At 33.4% G+C, this 18,942-nt stretch overlaps 1 protein-coding gene across 1 annotated transcript in view; it reads left to right on the plus strand.

Moving 5' to 3' along the window:
* Positions 1-2,788: 2,788 nt before the first annotated feature.
* Positions 2,789-18,942, plus strand: part of LOC108596980 — a 47,004-nt gene continuing 30,850 nt past the window's right edge. Inside the window, exon 1 of the mRNA XM_017983236.2 lies at positions 2,789-3,305. The gene's annotated coding sequence lies outside the window, so the exon portion shown is untranslated. The remainder of the gene's footprint in view (positions 3,306-18,942) is intronic.

Here is an 18,942-nt window from a genome sequence, read left to right on the forward strand (position 1 = left end):
AGGGCGCGTGTTTATGCGCCCAGCTGCTAAATCGATTTATTGCTTCTCACTGAGTTTATTTATTTTGTTGGCACAAGCGCGCGCCTTAGCCTTGCCTTGCTTTGCTTTGCTTTGGCTTAGCCACGCAGTTGTTACGTATTATAAGTATGTGTATATGTATATTATAATATTGATTGCAAGCCAAGTTCGCCAAGGGCTGCAAGTTCGTGACAGCGCCCAGATGTCACTGCAAAAACAGCCTTGAGTGCTTCGGATAGAAAATCGTTTAAGCCACAACAAAAGCAAAAGCAAAAGGCAAACAATAAAGCACAATTGAGTTAGTTAGTGGCTATAAATAAATGCTAGCAGCATGTGTGCAGCTTGATTAAATATATCTAGTTGCCGTTTAGCAATTATCAATTTGTAGTCTTTTAAGTTTTGTAAACAAAATGCATAATTTGCAAATTTAATGCCATTTATATTGTCTAAAGTTTAATTGTACTGCACAAGTGCTATATAAATTATACACCTCTATAGACTCTAAATTGCAATTTTATTTGGCAATTATTTTATTGTGTTTTGACCTGCTGGGGGTAACATGTGGCGTATGCGTAATTATTGCACTCGATAAGCATTCATTACCAAATCACATGCTCTGGCAAATTGCAAACAGATTGCAGTTGTGGCTAGCTGATGGGCACAGAAATGTGCAAAATGAAAAGTCCTTGCAGTTGCAATCGCCCTCAGGCCGAGTAATCAGAAACTGTAGTCCTTTGGGTTGCTTTCTTTCTTTCTCTGTTCATCATGTAGCCAAATGCCAGGGATTAGTTATGTTGATGGCCTGTCAACGTTTGTGCTTTTTAGTCTCGGACTATCACTGGGCTGGCCCTCAGGTATGGCTTAAGCGCTTGGCTTTTCATTTTGTAAGTATGTAAGGACTTTGACTTCAACTGTGCCTTGGGTGTTATTTGGGGTTTGGCTTTAAGGGGCAGACAAGTAACTGTAACTCTTTACTGAAAATTAAAATGTGCATATTTTATGAGCTTGCCAGTTGAAAATTCGATTCAGTAGCGGCAAAGTTTGCTGTTTGTCATTGAGCTTAAATAGGAAAAGTTTCAGTATAATCAACACAACACAGAGTTGTGTGTTTGTGTGTGTACTCAGCTCGCTGACTGCAGTGCGTCCGAGCAAGAGCTCGACCCTCGACTAACCCTTGGCCTTGATTCTCGCCGCTGTTTGCTACTTGGACTGTGGGGCTGTCAGTTAACGCGACGCGGCTCCGCGCAGCGCCTGTCGTAAATTTCTGTTCAAGCTTCGCTCTCATTAGAAGTCGGCAACACTTTTGCTGGCCATAATGAACAGCACGTCAAGCGCTGCACAGTGGTCTTAAAGCTGCTGGCACTGTGTATAAAACATAAAAAGCGCTGACAATTTAAATAAGATTTTTCATTTTTAATATGACAAGCGACAAACATTTTAGCAGAGTTTCCTTAGCAAGCCGCCCACTGTGCGTGTTGTGGGTGGGGTAGGCATCATTATCGCTCCATGCTGCCGCTGTCATCATCATCAAAAACAGGAGCTGTTGTCGCAAGTGTTGCTGCTGTTATTTCGCTTGACTTCATCGCACAGCAGGATTTCAAAACCTGCATCGCAAGGCAAGTTCTGTGTCTAAGCTTGTGGGTGGGTGGGTTTTTGGCTGGCTGGCTTGTAGGGACTACGGGTCCTCGGTAATCAGTGCGCGCCAGCGACAACGGCAACAAATGAAACTTGACAACAAGGATACACATTGTCAGTGGCTCGCTTCATTTTTTATTGCTGCAATTTGGTGAGTACGCACGGCAATGAAGATATTGTTTCGTTTTAAGTTGCCCTGATTTTTCACTCCGTTGTCTTTATTTATTTGCTCTGAGAAGGGTCCGGTCGTCTGTCGCACTCAGCGCACCGGACCTTGTTTGCAATTTCGCTTGTGACTTCTGTTCCTAATTCGGCTAATTAAATTTAACGCTTGTTAATATTTGTTTAAATTTGTATATAAGTGTGTGTGTGGGTCGGGAGTAAAAGGAAATAACCCTTGGAAAGCTGTTAGGCAGCAAAGGGATTCCACATTCGCATCCGTCCTCACGCTTGAGTGAGCTTAATGAGCCATAATGGATTCATTACGCTTTCTGTAAAATAAGCGGGAGGTCATTTTTATTGAAGGCAATTACATAAATGGTTCTAATTCAGCATTATAAAATAACCACTGACCCAGTGAATAACCGACACCAATACTTATTTAATTTTAAAATTTGGATTCGCGCTTTAAAACATGCAGCTAAATTGTAAGTTAGAAACTAAACTAACTGTATGTAAAGCTAAATGCAAAAATGCGTCACAGTTTGTATATAAGGCTTGACATTTCATTTTAACACCACTCAAAAGTGCATTAAATATTCAAAATTTCATAAAGTAACGAATTTAATCTATGTGGCGGGAAATTAGTCAACAGTTGCACAACTGTTCACAATTCTGAACGTGCACACTGTTACAGATATTGTATTTATTTTTTATTTGCTTCTAAAGACTTATATTTTATTTAAAATATAATATTAAAAAAATAAAACGAGTCATTAGCAGCCCACAAGCAGCTGCCAGCCCAAGAGTTTATTTTATTTACAAAAAGTAGCAAACCACATGGCACTTGGCAACTCTCTCAGTGTTGCCAGCATTTTGCACAGTGCGCCGTCGCGGTCGCTCAGCAAGTGGCAACGCTCACTCAGTTCCAATTGGAATAACGGGCCGAGCAGACGCTGCCGACGAACAACAACTGAGTGTTGTTAAAAAATAATAATATACAAATAATCTTTCGCATTGTTATTTTGCGCACACAGATTTGGACGCGTATTCGCACGAAAAGAAAGCAACGGTAAACGCTTGTGCGTGCGGAGTGCGCTGTGAAAATGAATGAATGAATTATGAATTGGCAACGCAGTGCTGCTATTGTGATATTGCTTAATAATCATGTAAAAATTGTTTAATAGTTGCTGCCAAGAAAAGCAAAGAAAACACGTGAAATTGTGAGAAAACGCTGGCCAATGCGGTGAAAGTGCAACAGTAGTGACAACAACAACAACAACAGTGAGCAAGAAAATAGCTCCAAAAGAGAACGAGTGAAAAGTAAATTTTGCCAGCGTCTTTTGCCTCTTTCTCTTTGTATTGCATTTTGTGTTTATTTTTGTTTCGTTTCAATTCAATTCAAAGTTGTCGTCAAAGTGTTAAGTGGAGTGAAGCTGGGAGTACAAACAGCAGCGCAGCATAAGCAGCAAGATTAACAATAAAATCGAAATGTAAGTTGATACACTTTTTATTTCAATTGGAAGCCTGCTAAAAAGTAACCAAATGTCGTCATCAGCAAATCAAATGCGTTTTTTTTTTCTACTGTGCTCGCTGCGATTTCAAAACTTGTGTTGTTTGATTTTTGTATTATTTTGTTTTTTTTTTCTATTTGTCTTGAAGTTGCTCTCAGCTGGTGCCAGTTGCACGCTCTCGCTCTCTCTCGCTCGCGCCTGCATAAATAGAGAGAGAGCTGGCTGTTGGCCGTCAGCTGTGCTGACTGTGCTCATGTTGTTGTCAATTTTAGCACGTTTATTTTTTTGTGGTAAAAATACAAATAAATCATAAGCAAAGTGCAAATGGATGGTTGTCATTGTGTTTAAATAAAGCCTGTTAATTGACGGTATCAGCATCCGTAAGACTTTTTATAACAGCAGCGCGCCAAATAAACAGATTGTGCAAAATATACACATAAAACTAATATGTGTGTGTTTCAGTTTTAAGAATATGCGCAAACAAAAACAACTCAAGTGTAAACTAAAGTACATACACACACACACATACACCCAATATAATTTACACAGGCCTCCAACAATAAATTTTCATTATGGCCAAAGTAAAGTAACAAAAACGAAGCAAAAAAAAAACAACACAAAAACAACTCACCTTGCCGACTTGGAACTCTCTCGCTCTCTAGTCGGCGTTGCCAGATTGTAAATTCAAGCTCGCTGCTTTTCGTAAACAAAAATCTTGCTATAGAATTTATAAATAAACAAAACAATGGTTAATGTTAAATTTGACATATAAATTGCAGTTTTTATGCTCGATATATATAAATACACAAATAGAAATCTTAATTGGCTTCGAATTTGGTGCAATGCTCGAACTCCAACATTCAGTTGTTGACATTGAATTTGAATTGCTTTTTATAAACGGCTGCTAAGTTTTTATTCGTGGCTGTGTGTGTGTGTGCGTGTATGTAAAGTGTGCTTGTGTGTATTTTATATACATGTGGCTACCTTTTTAATTACATATTTAATGCTCTTGATGTTTTTAAAAGCCACTCAAAGTGCAATAATTGCTCATGAACCTGCCAACCAGTTTAAAAAAAAAACATCACAGTCTAGTGCTCCCCACACCACCCACCACCTTTGGAGCACAACTGCTGGCGCCAGCTGTTGCTGCTGGCTGCTCTCCTTATTTATAATTGTAAATTGTTAATGTTAATCAGCGGTTGTTGTTAAATATATTTATTTTTCCTGCTGATTACACGTCTATGGGGGCTCTTTGAGTTTTGTACTCTTGTTATTGAATTTTCAAATTGTTGTTTATTTTTAGTTGGAACCACACCTACACAAACACACACACACACACTTAAGTATGCATGTTTAATGAGTTTCCGTATTCCGGGTTGTGCGTGTTTTCGCTGAATCTTCAATTTGGCCAGCTGTTTTGCACTTGAAATAAACTTGGGTTATTAGATAAATAACATCTTCTAATTTAACTCCCTAAAGCACCATTGTGAAAATAGTTTTCCAAGTATAACTGTTGACTCATACTGTAATTTGGCTGCTTGCGAAAATTGTTAGTATTATTAAAATTTGTTCGTGCCATTTGCGGTGTTAAAATTATAGCTGCTCTAATTATGCGAGGAGGTGAATCAGTGCTGGATTCTCGGCGTAAACAACTTTTTATATGTTTGTCAAACAATTTCAGTTGGAACCAGTTTTTATCAAGAAAACTGGTTGCAACGCAGATTTAATAGATAAAAGAGAAATATACATATACAGTTACTTGGAAGAATTCTTAATTTTATCACGAGTTTCATATTTTGATTGAGCACTTGAAGAAATTCCTAAGCGCATGCAAATTTCCAACGTGCCTAATCTAATCTAAAATGAAAAACAAAAAAGAAATGCTATAAACTGCCAATCAGATAAAACATACAAATCACAATTGAAAAAAAGGTTTAATGAGCAAACTGCTATAGCTAGATTTGTACTCTAAAAATAAACAAATGAAAGGGCTGAATAGCCGACGTGACCTGCCATAATACTACCGGGCGTACTATATTACAATAAGTAGCCAGACTGGTAACAACAGCAACAGCAATAACGATAAATCGCAGCAAGTTCTGTTTATATACATATGTACATATATATATAAAAACAACCATAAATCAGGCGACTAACTTTTGCTTTAATACTAGGGTTAAGCACAATGTAAACCTTTTCATATATGCTATATCTATATATGTAAATCTGTAGCTTAATAACGCAGCAGTGCTGATTTTTATCATACAACATGCTAATTAAACGCAGTAGCACAAAAATTTGTCAGCTTTCCATAGTTGTTGATTTTAAATACTGCATGGAATATTCCAAAATATATATTATTTTTAAAATATGTATATTATGCACCAATTTAGGTCTTAATAACATTCATTAGCATTTGCCGTCTCAGCGCGAGCGCCTAAAGGTCAAAATTGTCATAAAATGTGTGCTAACAACTCCACTAAGTGTGTGCACATCTAATTGTGTCAAAAATATACAAGTGTGCACACACTGAAAACAAAATGGCTGTCTGGTTTTGTTTACAATTTGCATGCTAAAAATGTATAAAAAAATAATTTAAACTAGCACACGCTTAAGCAAATTTGGCATTAAAGAATTAAGCGCTGTAACTTTTAAAGACGCAAGCAACGCGACTTCTGTCACGTATCTCGCTGCGTACAGTGACCAAAATTGGCGTTTTAGCGCTAAAAATTGTCAACCTGTTGAATTTTTAATCCAGTTTGTAAATTTTGATTTTGCACGATTGATTTATTATTTATTTTAAGCAGCCTGTCAATTAGTGTGCCTTAAGTTTTTATATTTGTGCTAAAGATTTTTGATTTTTATCAAACGTGCCTATAATTGCTTCATTAATTATGTAAACTCTTAGAGCATTTTCAATAATGCTAACTGTCGATCAATATGCAAATAGAAAACGAGCTGGCGAAAATTTTAAAATCAGTTCACTATGTCAGCAAACTAGTTTTTTAAAAATAAACTCAATAACTATTTCAAACAATTTTAAAATGCTACTCAATCAAAATTTAAGCAGCAGCCAAACATAAAATGACGAAAATTTTCAAATTTTTAACCTCATGCTTTTTATTTTTGGCCAAGCAGCATCTTAAGCATTTGTTATTGTTTTTTTGTGCCTTGTGTGTGTGTGTGTGGAGCTGGAGCTGAAGTGCGTCAGCATTGGAAACAGGTTTCAAGTCGGCAGCCAGTGCAACAACAATATATATATATATATATATATAAATAACAAGCCGAGTCGACTGGACCATGTCCGTCTGTACGGTCCATTCGTCTGGGTTGGCTCTGGCGCTGTCTGTAGAAGTAATAATATATCAGAGACTATTAGAGTCACCAAATTTTAAATGGTAGATCGAATTTGTTTTTGAAATTCACTATATTGAAGTGGGTGATACTAATTTATAGCGTTTAAAGACTTAAGAAAGTTGTGAAAGTATATTTATTTATTTTTAATTGTAGCCTAGAATTAAATTCTATGGAACAATTGGTATAGCCAGAGGCCTTCATGCTGTAATATAAAATAAAATTAGTACATCATTAGCAATTGGTTGTGTTTATTTTTCTAGAAACGTCTAGGCCATTACTAACACCCCCAACCCAACCTAGCCAACTAGCATAGGAAGTTGGCAAACACAAAAATTGTTTACAGCTGTTCATTCATTATTGTTGTTGCACTCGATTTTTTCTTTAGTTTTTTAAGCAACAGTTTGCTATTTTGTGATTCTGCTTTGAGCTGGTGATTCTGAAATACATTATTTCAATTATTATTGCTGCTCTTGCTTTGTAGTTATTTCACTGTTTGATTTTTGCTTTTACGTCTTAATCTATGCAAATACAAATACACACACGTTATTTGTATGTATGTGCATATGTAAATTTTATTATTTGCCGCATTTATTTATGAGTTTTATTTTGTGTATTTACTGTTTGCTTTTTTTTTATTATCATTTTAATATTATTTATTGTGCTGCCTTTGGCGCTTATTGAATTTAAATTTCTAATTATTCTAACAATATTTTATTATGCATGTGTGTGTGTGTTGTAAGCAGCCTGTAGCTGGTTTAGCTTTTTTCTGGCTGGTTCTAGCTATTTCTGTTGTGCGTTTAATAAATAAAATGTATTGCTGATAGCTGATATACCAATTAGTAAATCATTTTTATATAGCTAGACTTCATTTAGACTTATTGTAAATTTGCAATTTAAGCTGTTTTTATGCAGCTTTAATTAATTATAAAAAATAGCTATATTTATAAATGTTGGCAGCACTGATTTGTAGTTTTTTTTTTTTACTTTTGCCACTCGTGTGTGGGTGTTAAAACGCAATACTGTGCTAATGCCTAACAGATTACGTTCAAGTTATGGCATAAATTAATAATCAACAATTAGCTTAGCTTAGCTTCATAAAAATTGTTATATAATCGTATTTAAATTACGCTTATCGTCTATTGACGAACTTGTCGAACACGTGGACGCATTGGCTAACAAACAAAATATAATTTTTTAATTTATGCGGCATAAATAAATTGAATTTAACACAGGCATAAAAGCTGTATAAACAATGAGTCAGAGTATTTAGTTTATAACACGCTTCATGGCGCTTGCTTTTAAACTATTTATAATTTAATTAAGCAACAAGGCTTGAAATAATTATTTGGGAAATAAATTAAAAATAGTCAAGTAAAGCATAAAGTTTTTTAGTAATTATTAAATACTTTTTATACAAAAAATGTTATAAACAATTAAAAGTTGCTAATCTTTGACATCTCTTTATCTGCCGGCACTACAGACGCAATTGCGTAATGTTTATGGAGACAAAACTCGTTGTTCTAGCCATAATATGTGTGTAGATCCATTAGCTAGTTTCCTCATTGCAATATAGTTTCTAAAGTATTTTATAGTTGGTAAAACTTGTGATAACTGAAGTCGTAGCAATGTTGGTGTTGCAATTAGTTTGAATATTAAAGAATTTCTTATCGTAACTAAACAACAGTGAAGACATATAGATTTACAAATGAAAGAAAATGCTTTAGCTTCAAAATAAATTTTAAAATCTTTATATATATCAATTATATGAATTATTGACTTAATTTATTGCACCAATGAACATTCAATTAAATTGCTTGCCACTTAAATTTCCACTTCAATCAATTGTTGCTGTTTTGCCCAGCGGCGCTTTACTGTATTTACTTGTATATTTGTCTGGCCCACAGCTGGTAAACAAGATATGAAAAGTGGCCGAGAGCGTTGTAAACTTGTGTGTGTGTGTGTGTGTGTGTGTCTGGCTTATCGTAAAAGTTTTAAATTGCCAGCGATATTCTATCTTATCAATTTGATTTGTGTCTATGTTGTTTGTTCTCCTTTCGGCCAATATGCGCACACTTTCTGACCTTGTTATTGCAACGAAATAAAAATTGAAAAAAATTTAAGCCAAAGCTGCAGCAATTGCTTTCATTTATCATCATATTTCTTGCATTTACCGCACATTTCACCAACAGTTGCTGTTGCTGCTTCGTTTTTGGTGTCACTTTACGCTTGTTGCTGTCGCTTTAACTTGTTGTTGTTGTTGCTGTTGCTGTTGCTGTTGACGACCCACTTTTGGCAACTGCCAAAGCATTTTACAGACTACGCAGGCTTCGGCTCCACAAATTCAAACAAATGCATTTTCACAATACGGCGCGAGCGCTTGCGCCCATTTGCTCTCGGCCAACTTTAGCTGGCCCCAAAACTGCATATATAGCAAAATCTATATCTGTATGTGTATGTGTGTGCAATGTGCGCTTTGGCTTTGCTGTATCTGTGGCAAAAGAAAGCCGCTGCCGCTGCCGCTGCTGTCCGTTTGCCATTCGCTCTTGGCACTTGGCTTTCACTCGAATCACGTTTTACCCAACGCCAGCTGCCGCTAAATACCCTACAAAACAAAATGTAGCGGGTATATAGGTTAAGCGTTGGCTATAGCAAGCTACACAAATATTTGTTGAGACACTCGTTATATAGAAATTTGTAGGCTTTAGATTATTTTTATTAACATTATCATTCTTTTGAACTTCATATTTATTTACAAGCTGTAAGTTTAATGAATAATACTGGAAACAAATAAAATTTAATAAATAGCAGTTTTCCAGCGAGCTCTGTCATTAAAAATTTTCAATAAAGCGCAAAAATATTTATTGACAATTTTTATTTAGTTTTTTCTTAACTACTGTATTTTTTGGTATATAAATATTAATCTTTCATACTAAAAAAACAATGCTTAACATAAAGTTGGTGTTCGCATTTGAAGTGTTTTGCATAATTTACTAAATAGCTTATATATATATTTTTTATTTTATGCTTATTGAAAAACATGAAAATATTTGAGTTTTTATTTAATATTGCACCTAAAGTTTTCTTTCAAAATTTGAATTGCTTTGCATAATTTATTAAATATGCTTAAATATATATATTTATTATTTTTTTAATGCTGATTAAAAAACATAAAAATGTTTGATAATCATTGTTTGATTTGTTGTTTTTTTATTTGAATTTTTTGCATAATTTATTAAATATATACATATATTTTTTATTTTATGCTGTTTGAAAAAAATGAAAATGTTTGATAATCATTGTTTGATTTTTTATTTAAAGTATTTTGCATAATTTATTAATTATTCTTAGACTGATTAAAAAACATGAAAATGTTTGATTTGTTTTTATTGCTCACAAATTTAATGAATTAAAAAAAATTTAAATGTTTTATTACTGTAATATTATAAATTAAAATGATTATGCTACCCGCTTGAAAAAGTAAATAGTTTCAATTTTTATTATAGGGTATAAGCGTAGCTGTTTTCTGAAGTGTCAAGCTCTTTCATAGCTCTCTGCTTGCTGCTATTGCGCGCTCTCTCTGTCTCTCTCTCTCTCTCTCTCTTTATGCTGCGCTCTCTTGCACAGTTGACTGTCCATTACTCCTCGCTCATATTCGCATAGGTGGGCACATGGGAACTTTATTGCATTCGCATGCCATTACACACATGCTGTAAATATTCTTTTGCGAAATGCTCATATATTATATATATATATATGTATAAAGTGCAGCGAGTGTCTTTTCGGATACATTTACCATAAGCTATAACTGCTGCTTTTGCAATACACACACGAGTGTGCGATTTATATTTTTTTTATTAAAAGTGAAGAAGTCTAGCGCCGCACACGCTATAGACACATGTGATTTAACTTATTTGATTTGCACTTCATTTTCATTTTCATTTAGGTGCGAGTTTGAATTTAATGAAAGGCAATTGCTTGATTAGATTTTGTTATTTTTTTCAACTCATGCTTACTTTTTGACTGCGCCATGTGGACAGTTTATTTACTGTTATTGTTGTTGCTGCTGCTGCTTAGTGCATAATCAAGCTGGAAAACCGGGTCGCAACTAGAAATATTCTTCGCGTGTGTCAAACAATTTGTTGACCCAATCAATTGCCAAAACGCGTGACATTCAAATCAACTTTGCAACTCATTCGAAACGCAAAATTTGCATTTTTAATGTCAGCTTTGGGCTGAAATAATTATTGTTATTTATTTAGCATTTGTGCAACATTACAAATGCAAATAAGTTGAATTTTTATACAAATTTCAATCTTTTAATTGCATACAAAACCAGACACGTTAAATTGTTGCTGTGGCAATAACAATACGCAACAAACAAACAATAACAATTAACATTTGCACACATGTACTTTATATATTTTGTGGTTGTTTTTATTTGCACTGCAAGCGAGTTTATTTTTTGTTTACAAACTAATTGCCAGAAAATAACAAATAACTAAAAACAAGTGGCGAGCGCGCAATTAGAATAAAAAGAATTTTAAATAAATTTAGCTTACGAATAATGCATATTTTAAATAAATAATAAATTGCGCTGCTGACCATGACAAAAGCATTGATTGCTGCCAAAGATTTGACAATAGTTGAAGCGGCTCTTAACTCAATTTGCAACTGTAGCCAAACAATTGTTGAGAAGTTGGCAGCAGCGCAGCTAACGCCACTCAACGTTTATTCAATTGCGGTGCAAAGTTTGGGCCGTCGGGGCAACAGCAAAATGTTTCATTAATTGCTGCACACTGTAGCTGAAGCTGCAGCTAAGGGGGTGGGTGGAGTGTGAGGGTCGCGCTGCTTAATTTGCTGCCGCGCAGTTATAAATATGCAATAATGTGCTCAAAAGCTGAACAACATTGTGCGCTGTGGCGACAGAGGCCCGAAAGAGGAAACTTTTAGTAGCCGTAGCCGCAACGCCGCCACACACACACACACACACACATGAAGCTGCACATACACTTGTGAGTTAATGTATTTGCCAGAGCGCACTTCCTTTTTTATTTAGATAGGCATGTCCATATTCTACAACAGTCGCGAATGTCAATCGTTTGACATGGCTGCTACTGCAAAACTTTATAGATACAATATAACATATATATACATATAGCTGACTGGCTGGCCTGGATCTTGTGGTGGCAACTAATTAAACTTGGTTGCCACACAACGTTGCAAGTTGCCAGCATCCGCGCCCCAAACTTTTAACGCGCTTATCTCAAGACTTTCTTCCGCTCTCAGTCGCAGTCTCAGCCTCTTGCATTTTTGTTGCCCCTAAAGTTTGCACGCGAATTTTTACCTGCATTGTCGCCACATTAACTGCTCTGCCCTTTAAACTGCATCCCCACACATTATTATTATTTTTGATAACAATTGTTAGTCAGTTACGCTGCTCGCTGCATAAATTACACACATTAGTTGTTAACTAACTAGTACTAGTCTTTAAAGCTATTAAAGTAATACATTTAATTACGCGCACTTTTGTTCAGTTTGATTGCATTGTGTACACCCATCATATCGTATCAATCAAAACTTGTGAGCAACGCCCACAATTATTAACTTACTGACAAGCCGTAGGCGGTCTAGAAGTATTTCCTGATACTACATATACACACATATATATGCCTGCCAGGGGGTTGCGTGCTTACTAGTTGAGAGAGCCCAGATTATAAATAAGAACTGAGTTTCAAAAAAGCGAAAAACGCAGCTCATGCGTTTTTTCATACAGAAATCATTCGCTATATGTTAAATATAAAATTAAAAGACTTAAATTGCAAGTAAATTTTGAGTAAAATAGTGCAAATTAAATTAATTTAAATGCAATTTCTATTTATTTATTTTATAATAATTAAAGCTCCAATTAATTTAAATGCAATTTCTATTTATTTAGTTAAGTGAACTTATTATAATAGTTCCAATTAATTTATATGAAATTCTATATTCATTTAAGTGAACTTATTAAAAGTTCCAATTACTTAATATGTTTATTTAGTTAAGTGAATCTTTTAAAAAGTTTAACAATAAAATTATTCGTATATTTCTTAATAGAATTTAAAATTTACTGCTTAGATCAAGCTTGCTAAATATATTTTTAGTTTATTTATTTATAATGCGTAAAACAAATTGATTATTTAGCAATTTGTTTTACAAAATTGAAATTGAAATTTGTATAACTTATTTTGAATGTAGGTTAATGTATTTAACTCTTATTCAAGTTTATTTATTTTAAAAGCTTTACAAATACACAAACTGGAATATTCTTACTCGAGTTTATTTATTTTAAAAGTTTCACAAATTGTTGAAGCTTACAAATTATTTGTGTATAAACAAATTAAATACTTAGACAAAGCCTTAGAGTATATAATTTTTCTTTATTTCAAGCTTAGTTTAAGCTGATGTGCTTAGGCAGTTAACACTGTATTGCAATTTGATACTGAACTTAACTGTTCTATAACTTCTGCTGCCTGCGCTTTATCGCTTTGTTTGCCACAGCATTGCTACAATTTTATGACTACCTGCTGTCTCTCTCTCGCTCTCTATCTCGCGCTCTTTCTTGCACTGCCTTTGTCTCTGTTGCTTATGACGTAGAGAATGCAATGAAGTGCAGCAAACAAAAGAGTTTTTGTATTCCGCGCTTTTGTTTGCGCGTCTGCACGTGAGTGACGCTGACTTACCCCTTAGCTGGCGCTTTTGCACCAGTCTGGTGGGTGGTTCAGCTACAAAATAAAAAGCATTGGGTGAGGCGGCGGTCGGTCGGTCGGTCTAGGTGAATGCACTGCGGTCTTCAATGTAAAAGGAGCTCGCAACCTGACGTCAGTGCTTTGACTTATGAGACTGTTGTGGCAACTGCTGCGCCGCGTGCTCATAAAAATGCATAAACTTCATAAACTTGGAGCGCAAGTTGCGGTTGGGGCGTGCCTGACTGACCTTCTGCGTTGTTTCTTTAGCGATTTAGCAAAAATATTTAACGCCCAACGGGGATTTTGCTCAACAATCAAGCGGAACTGCAACGATTTTAAACGCATTTAGTTGACACAAGTGTCATAAATATTTCGCTCATAATTTGAGGCGCAAACAATTGTCAGCGCTTGACCTCAACTGCCTTGCGCCACGCCCACTGCCCACAAATGACTTAAGCAAATCTGTTGTTGACTCTCTGCTGCGCAAAATGAAAAACAGCAATAAAAACTGAAATTGAAATTGAAATTGTCGTGCGCTAAATTTGCATACAAAATGTGCAAACTAAGCTATATAGGCAAATATATATATATACATATATATAAATTGTAATGTGTGTGTGTTGCCAGAATTATAATAAATAAGCATTGAAAACAAAAGGCGCAAACGCGTGTCTAGGCATTGCTAATTATAATACGCACGCAGTCGGCTGCGCACAGTGGTGCAGAAAATTTACACTTGGAGCATAAATCTGCAGCCACAATACGGAAATATTTATTTGAATGCAAGCAAAATAACAAAGCAGCGAAATATTTGAGCAAAACTAAAATAAAATTTTATAGCGCAATCATTTATACAAATTATTTCGTAGTAAAATATGCAGCAATAATAAATAATAAAACAGCAGCAACATTTATAACTTTAAGCCTATGTAGTTATATATTTTTGACAATTTATGCTAATTTTAGATTTATATATAGCACAAATTTGATGTGCGCATCATTCAAAAAAATTATTAACTAGTGATATTTTAAGTAAATTAAAGAAAGAAAAAAAGATTCATATTTTTAACTTTTAGTAGTTATAAATTTTGAACTCTTATCGACAGAATTTTAAGTAACTGTAATAATTTTAATTTTTTTGAAAGAAATCTTTAAAGAAATTATTGGCTAGTGAAATTTTAAATAAAATAAAGAAAGAAAAAAATACATTCATATTTTTAGCTTTTAATGGCTATAAATTTTGAACTCTTATCGCCAGAATTTTAACTAACTGTAATAATTTTTATTTTTTTGAAAGAAATCTTTAAGAAATTATTGGCTAGTGAAATTTTAAATAAAATAAAGAAAGAAAAAAGATTCAAATTTTTAACTTTTAGTAGCTATAAACTGTAAAAATTTTTATTTTTTTGATATTTTTTCCATTATATTTTCTATCTTCTAAGTTGAATTTACGCTGACGCTGAAGACTCATTTTAATTTGTTCTTTAGATAGTAAAATTATTTGCTATTTTGCTATCTATTGCACACACAGAAGTTGACACATTAAATAAATAAAGCGCTTATTAATAACAAGCTATAGCTAATAATAGCATATATGTTTTTTCATTAAAGCTTTTGGTAAATAGTTCTCTCATTTTGCTATCGTATTGGGTTTTTTCAAATTTATTGTCTGGCTATAAAGATAGCGCGCTCGTCTTTCCACTTAAATGCGTCATGGTAATGCGCACAAATAACAAATAGCCGAACCTATAAATTAATAAATAAATATACATGTTTACATTTATTAACTGTGCATGCAACTTTCACGAGCATTTCACTTGGCCCAAGCACACGCCTTTCTCCTGCCCTGCTACAAAAAATTTGCAGTCTACGTTCGAGTGTTGAGTTGAATGCACTGTCTGCATTTAATTAGTAACAACAACAACAAAAAAAAAGAGGCAATTTTAATGTCAACAATTAACCCAATTTACGTTCGCGCTTCCTGTTGCACACTTATTGTTTGTTTAAACAATTTTCTTTTAATGCATTAACAAAGCTAATGAACTGTTATGCGCTTCCGTGCCAAAAATAAAAAAAATCTGAACGCGGCTCACTTAATAATAAACAAACAAGCTGCGCTAAAAATTTAATGCAATTGTATTTTGTATTCTGTGCCAGTTTCGTAGTGTGAATTATGGCCAAAGGCCCATGACACTGAACTTGCAATGACGTTGATTTTCATTTACAAAGCGCTGCTTTTGTTTTCTTTTTTTCACTATGTTTGGATCCCATCTGTGTTGTGAATTTTTTATGTCTAGGCACTCAATTTTTATATGGCATGCCATAAGCTGAGGGCTGTGGGGGCATCAAAGCGTTTCAAATCGCGGCTGAAGGTTAAAGCATTGCATAAGCATTAGACTCTGTGTGTGTCTAGACATAAAAATCAAAGCTTAGCTATGCTTAAAAATATAGTTAGACCATCTGTGTGTAATTTGATGTGCAAAATTGTAAGTGCAAAGGTCAAATATTTGTTGTAATTATTTTTATTTAAAGTGAAGTGCAAGAATTGTTAAAATTAGTTTGGTATATATACTTAGAATATATCCAGTAAATATAAATTAAGCTAATACTAATTCAATTAAATCAAATTTCAATTAAAATAAATCAAATTTTGTTGTAATATTTTTATTTAAATTGAAGTGCAAGAATTTTTAAAAGTATTAAGTTATAAATTCAGCTAATACTAATTCAATTAAATCAAATTGTGTTGTAATATTTTTATTTAATTAAAATAAATAAATAATTCTTAAAGTTAAATATATATATACTTAGAATATTTCAAGTAAATATAAATTAAACTAATACTAACTCAATTAAATCAAATTTCAATTCAATTAAATCAAACTTTGTTGTAATATTTTTATTTAAAGTAAAGTGCAAGAATTGTTAAAAATATTTTTAATTAAATCCAAGCTGCTAATCCATGTAAAAATAGCATGCTATACATTTAATTGAAATATTTCAATTAAATATAAATTAAATGAAACGAGCACTAATAATTAACTGGAGCATAGCATGCTATATAATTTATTTATAATATTTATGCACAGATGCATTCAGAAATTGAACAATTTATAAAGTCAAAGATTAAATCGCGCTTTGTAATTTGTGTTCTTGAGTCTCTCCCTCTCTCTCTGACTCATTGGCTATATAATTAACCCCATAGCCAGCCGCAAAGTGTGTTTAAACAGAGAGCGTATATAGTATCAGTTGCCGTTATTTAATTGCATTAGCAATGCACCAAGTCATAGTCATGTCAATTTGTTTATATAGAACTTTTGACAGGCGTTAAATAAAATCTGCTAATGGAAATTTACTTAATAGTTTATCATTCGCACTAATGCTTAGTTGATTGCACACTCACTGTTAATTGTAAAAAGCTGAAGTATGCTTTTGTTTATGTATATGAGCGATAACTCAATTAAAAAATAACTTAAAATTTATAGCGCAATCAAACTGCATTCAATGTCTATTAAGGCCTAGGCCCATGATGCAATAATTCACACTCGAAATTTGCTCTCTAGCATATATATATATCAATTTATATATAGCTTATGGGCACATACTATATGTGAACTCAAGTGCAATAGTTGCGTGCCTGCATTTGCAAATTAAATTGCTGACTGTATGCAATTTATATTAATAATATATTGATGCACTTGCATGGGCGTCTTGAGCAGCAATTATTAGCACCCAAATGCAAATGCCTGTCAATAAAATACGTATACGCAATAAATTGTGCCTAAGGCCAAAGCTGCATACGCTACTTATATATATATATGACTGGTGTGCATTAAATAAAATACGTTAACACTGCTTTTTATAAAATGCTTTTGTTTTTTCGCAACGCTTTTTGCGCATTTGCGAAGCTTGTGTGTTGATTTAGCTGAGTCAACATAACCAAAAAGTTGTGGCTTACGCTTTGGTCGAAAGCTAAAATGCTAAAGTTCTTTTTATTGCGCATTTGTTGTTGACTTGATTTTATCAATTGACGTTTAACATTTAGTGAGCTGTGTATATATAAAAAGTGAATGAAATATATAAATATTTCAGTTTAACACTTGCGGCATTTCATTTGCACAATTTTTTGTGCTCAATTATCTTTGCATTGAACTGAACAATAAATAACAGAACTGAAGCAAAGTATTGACAAATTGAAAACAGTAACAATCAGTGTTTGTTGATAAGAAATTGAGTGCTACATAATTGAATTAAAAGGCAACGTGTTGCGACTGTTTAAACAGTTGAATTGTGGGCGTTTTGATATGTGAGTAAAATTATTAAATTATTCTGCAGCTAAGCTAAGCACATTTCCGTCATTAAATATAATTTATGTGCATTAAATATTAACAAGTTTAAATATTAATAAGCGCGCTCTCTCTTTCATTACAGGTAAGCTGACAGCAACTGATAATAACAATTGTAATCAAGCAAGTAACATTATGCTTTACATATGTCTCGTTGTCTCTTTTGTTGGTTAAGCCAACAATGCAGCCATTGTTGTATTTTAATGCAATTTAAATGTTGTAATTATAACAATATGTCAATCAGTTTGTAAACGCTGCGCTTTAAGCTTCACTTATTTGTTAACAGTTCTTAATTTTTGTTTTGTTGCTGCCACAACAACAGCTAGCCAAACATTTATCTTGCCACTGCAGGCGCACTCTATGGCTATGTATGTCTAATACGCATACGCCATGTTGCACAAAATGTAGCAATTTGGCTAAAATATGTTTGCAAAGCCAACAGAACTGGTGGTTAGCTCATGTATGTGTGTGTGTGTGTGTGTGTGTGCGTTGGGGTCAACCAGCCAACCACACCTTTTGTGTATATGCATACAACATACGCTGCCTTCACTCAATCTCTCCCCACTGCCACCCCCCCATCCACCCTCTCTGCCCTTAAGAAATGCTTTTACACGAGCGCACAAATTCTGTCAAACAGCAGCTACCAATGCAACATTTAAATTTGGGCAAGCGGGCAGCTTAAACAGTTGTAGAAATGTTGAAATAATAATTTTAAATTGTAGCAGAATAGTTGAAATTAATCAGAGTATATAATTAAGAAAGCATATAAAATTTAAAAATATTTTATTAGCTTAGTTAAAAATAATTTTAAATTTTACTAGAATAATTGAAAATAATTAGACAATTTTTATTTATTTTTTTATTATATTTTTATTTAAATTGCACTTGCAGTCAGCCAATAATATTTTATTACAATTATAATCTTTAAAATAATATTCATAGCTTATTTAAAAATGATTTTAAATTGTAGCAGAATATTTTTTAGTTTATTTAAATTTAACAAGCAGTCAGCCAATAATATTTTATTACAATTATAATATTTACAAAAATAGGGATGGCTTAGTTAAAAATAATTTTAAATTATAGTAGAATATTTGAATTCATTAGAGTATTTTTATTTTATTTCAATTGCACTAGCAGTCAGCCAATAATATTTTATTACAATTAAATTCCTTAAAATAATATGCA

This window comes from Drosophila busckii, chromosome 2R, assembly GCF_011750605.1.
Source record: "Drosophila busckii strain San Diego stock center, stock number 13000-0081.31 chromosome 2R, ASM1175060v1, whole genome shotgun sequence".
NCBI classification, from domain to species: Eukaryota; Metazoa; Arthropoda; class Insecta; order Diptera; family Drosophilidae; genus Drosophila; species Drosophila busckii.